This window comes from Nematolebias whitei, chromosome 18 (assembly GCF_014905685.2).
Source record: "Nematolebias whitei isolate Nwh7 chromosome 18, NemWhi1, whole genome shotgun sequence".
Lineage (NCBI taxonomy): Eukaryota > Metazoa > Chordata > Actinopteri > Cyprinodontiformes > Rivulidae > Nematolebias > Nematolebias whitei.
The window spans coordinates 1,422,003-1,426,837 of NC_056515.1; positions in this window are offsets into that span (position 1 = coordinate 1,422,003).

A 4,835-nucleotide genomic window follows, 5' to 3' on the forward strand; every position below is an offset into this window, starting at 1 on the left:
GGCTCCTCAGCAGGGCTCCTCTGTAGGGCTCCTCTGTAGGGCTCCTCAGCAGGGCTCCTCTGTAGGGCTCCTCCGCTCACATGAAGCTAATATTCTCTGTACATTTGTTCACGGGTCGCTCGCTGCAGGCCGAGTCCAGAGCTATGGTCCGGTTCAGAGTTACATGTCCCATCTGACTGCGGTTAACACACACACACACACACACACACACACACACACGCGCGCGCACAAACTGAGAGAAACCCGAGCCAACCACAGAAGAAACGAGCAGCGAATGCTGACACCCCAACATCTAACTCCTACGTGTCACACAAAAAGGTCCGGTCCGGTCTGCAGACAGGCGGGTCGGACTCGGTTCTGCTCTAGGAAAGAAGATAAAAAAAAAAACGATGCACACGAATGACCGTGGTGGCGATGACAGCAGGAGGGGACCTCGGCTTGGTTTCATTCACATTCTGTTCTGGTTCCGGTAGAGTCAGCCTCTGGGTCCAAAGTTCATCTCTGGCCCGTTATTCGTCTCCATCGGGTCATCTTTAAAATTCTCACACTGCTCCATCACCTTCCTGAGGAACAGCAGGAGGTGACAGTCATCAGTTGAAACACAACCAAAATAAAAGTCTGATTTTTAATCATGTAAGTTTATTTAAAATAAATTAAAAATAAATTATTTTATGAAACTGTAAATCATCCCTAAAGTGTCAAATAGAAAATGTGGGACTTTGTTTTGTAATCATTTGAGCTGTGACAGAACTCGACTTTTATTTTGAAACTTCAGTCCTCTTCCTGTTTCCTGCCGACCCTCTGACTGAATCCTAAACGCCAGAGGTCCAATCAGAGATGGCATGAAGGATCTGTGGGTTTATTTTGCAGTTGTAATGTTGCAAAAACTATCCAGTTTTCATAAACAGACGCTTCTCTGTTGGTCACTGATTGAAAACACGACTTCTCTCCACAGACATTATGTTTGGAACAAATCATCATTTTACCCCAACTGGTTTACTCACTACATACTTTAAGTTCATCAGTTGCTCAACCATGATGGATCATTAATGTTATATCAAGAATTTGTCATGAAATATAACATTATGATCCCTATTAACAAATTTAATATAGTAATAAAAGCAATCCCTGCTGTAGTAATTATTTTACATAGAAGTACAGCAGGACAGAATCCAACACTGTTACTCTTTGATCCAACCAAACTTGAAACTGGTCAAATCTGCTTCTCTTCAACTCGTAATATCAACCGTCGTGTACGTTCACTATTTCAGAAAGATGTTTTGTCAACTCCATATGTGGCACCTTACTGGAACACCTTTAATAACATTAACTGGAAAAGGATTTGGACTTTACCAACCAGATACATGGTAATTAAAAAAGTAAGAGAAGTATCATTAAAATTATTCACAGATTTTACCCATCCAAAATGTATTTACAACATTTTAACAAGGATATAAATATAATCTGCTCCTTTTGTGAAGGAAACCCAGAAGATGTTTTTCATTTATTTTGGTCTTGCCCCTTCTCGACTCAATTCTGGAAAAGTATTTCTACTTTTATTGAACCAGAGCTCTCCTTTTGTTTTGAACGTGTAATGTTTGACTTCATTTCTTACAAAAAGACTTGAAGCTCTCGACCTTGACCTCTCTAAGGTCGTTTTCACACTAGATAGTCCGGTAGACTCGGTTCGGTTGGGGACCAATATTCATGACCTTTTGTTACATTTGAGCTGGTGCGTTTGCATTCACACTGCACTGTGCAGTCGAGCCAACCTGTTGAACCAACCTGTTCCCCCGCTCGCCTGTGGGGGCGCTGCACTAAGAACTACTGAAAGAAACAACACAAAAACCTCTGAAGACACGTCTTCTTCTTCTGGAAATAAAAATAAAAATGAAGTGGCATCAAGTTTTAACAGTTTTAGGAGTTATATTTTGTCATTTTTCAAAAATGGACTTAGCATGAGCAGAAGATGAGACAGAAGACCATGGAGAATGTTGTTTTTCACACAAGTCAGCTGACGGCTCCATATAAGAGAAATGTGTGTTTGTTTGTCCTGTGGAGCGGGCTCGGTCTGTTTACATTCACACTGTACTGGAACCGCGCTGGAGTTCTCTTCTACCGGACCGAGACCTAGGTTTTAGCCCGGGCCAGAGTTCACCTTTTTGTTCCGTCACACCTCCCTAAACGAACCGGACTATCTAGGAAAACGAGCTAGAGTTCATTAAAGCAGATTAAACAGGGCTGGTGTGAATGCACCCTAAGTGGCTTTAAACATCTGTTAAGTTCCTGGCAATAACCCATGCAGACATGTTCCTGTTTTTAGTTTTCTGCACCGCCTTACAATCTAGCTGTTTTTTTTTTTTTTTTGCTACTTCTCCTTTTAATTACCATTTTATTTTCATTTATTTAAAAATAAATAAATAAATAAATTTGTACACATCCTTTATGATTGTCTATTGATGTCATCACTCTGTTAAAATCAGGTCTCTCTTGTAAATGAGTCCACGAGGCTCAGTGGGACTAACCTGTATAAATAAAGGTTGAATGAATTGATTACCCAATAGCTAAAAAAATCATATATTATTAATCTTATTATATACTTAGCCAAATGGCATATTCACAAATGCTGTTATACTAATCAAAAACTGCTTGTTTCCATCTTTGAAAATGAGGTCAAACAATATATCAAAACTATTAGATATCCCACCAACACAAAGGCCATTAAAACTTTGCACCTTATATGCTCTCCTTAATGTATTTATGTAATATGTTATTGTAAAGTATTGTGTCAATGTTTGTAACCCCCTGGCATCTGTTATTACATTAAACTGCATTTTGATGAACGGTTCTGTATCCTTTCAATAAAGTTAAAAAAAAAAAGAAGGACCTGTGGGGGTGGCCATGATGGAAACAGAGGCGGAAGAAAAGCATGCTGGGTAATATAGAAGACCTAGAAGCTGCTAAGTTACTGGTTGTTATAGTGATTCCCACCTTTTTAAAAATTACCCAGACTCTGCAGGAAGGGGAGGGGCTTCACACAGCAGCACGTCAGGTAGAAACAGAGTAAAAAAAAAAATCAGCCTGAGACCAACGGTCTTCAAAAAATGTCTTGACCCTCGAGCAGCAGAAGGTTCTGATGGTACCACAGGCTATGTGACGCTTCTACAGGGTTATGAGATACAACCATCAGACCTTAAGCCACGAGAGATATAAGAAAAAATGTTTAAAGTCCCCCTCCCTGGGCTGCCACCTTACCGTGGTGGAAGGGTTTGAGTGTCCCAATGATCCTAGGAGCTAAGCTGTCAGGGGCTTCACGCCCCTAGTAGGGTCACCCAAGGCAGACAGGTCCTAGGTGAGGGACCAGACAAAGTGAAGCCCAAACACCCCTATGATGATAAAAATAAATGGACTCGATGTTCCCTCGCCTAGACATGGGTCACCAGGGGCCCCACTCTGGAGCCAGGCCTGGAGGTGGGGCACGCGGGCGAGCGCCTGGTGGCTGGGCTTTTATCCATGGAGCTCGGCCGGGCACAGCCCGAAAAGGAAACATGGGTCCCCCTTCCCATGGGCTCACCACCTGTGGGAGGGGCCAAAGGGATCAGGTGCAATGTGGGATGGATGGTGGCCGACGGCGGGGACCCTGGCAATCTGATCCTCGGCTACAGAAGCTGGCTAATGGGACGTGGAATGTCACCTCTCTGGTGGGGAAGGAGCCTGAGCTGGTGTGTGAGGTTGAGAGGTTCCGGCTAGAAATAGTCGGACTCACCTCTACGCATGGCTCTGGCTCTGGAACCAGTTTCCTTGAGAGAGGCTGGACACTCTTCCACTCTGGAGTTGCCCCTGGTGAGAGGTGCAGAGCAGGAGTGGGCATACTTGTTGCCCCCCATCTCGGTGCCTTAGTGTTGGGGTTCACCCCGGTGAATGAGAGGGTGGCCTCCCTCCGCCTACGTGTGGGGGGACGGGTTCTGACTGTCGTTTGTGCTTATGCGCCAAACAGCAGCTCAGATTATCTACGCTTTTTGGAGTCCTTGGAGGGGGTACTGGAAAGTGCACCTATTGGGGACTCCCTTGTTCTACTGGGGGACTTCAATGCTCACATGGGCAATGACAGTGAGACCTGGAGGGGTGTGGTTGGGAGGAACGGCCCCCCTGATCTGAACCTGAGTGGTGTTCTGTTGTTGGACTTCTGTGCTCATCATGGATTGTCAATAACAAACACCATGTTCAAGCATAAGGGTGTCCATATGTGCTCTTGGCACCAGGGCACCCTAGGCCGCGGTTCGATGATCGACTTTGTTGTCGTCTCATCTTATCTGCGGCCACATGTCTTGGACACTCGGGTGAAGAGAGGGGCGGAGCTATCCACTGATCACTACCTGGTGGCGAGTTGGCTCCGATGGTGGGGGAGGATGCCGGTCAGACCTAGCAAGCCCAAATGCATTGTGAGGGTTTGCTGGGAACGTCTGGCAGAGTCTCCTGTGAGATGGAGCTTTAACTTCCACCTCTGGGAGAACTTTGAACATGTTCTGAGGGAGGTAGGGGACATTGAGTCCGAGTGGGCCATGTTCTGTGCCTCTATTGTCAAGGTGGCTTACCGGAGCTGCGGCCGCAAGGTTGTTGGTGCCTGTCGCAGCGGCAACCCTCGAACACGGTGGTGGACACCGGCGGTGAGGGATGGTGTCAGTATGAAGAAGGAGTCATATTGGGCCTTTTTGGCCTGTGGGACACAAGAAGCATCTGATGTGTACCGGCAGTCCAAGCGATATGTGACTCGGGTGGTCGCTGAGGCAAAAACTCGGGCATGGGAGGAGTTCGGAGAGGCCATGGAGAATGAC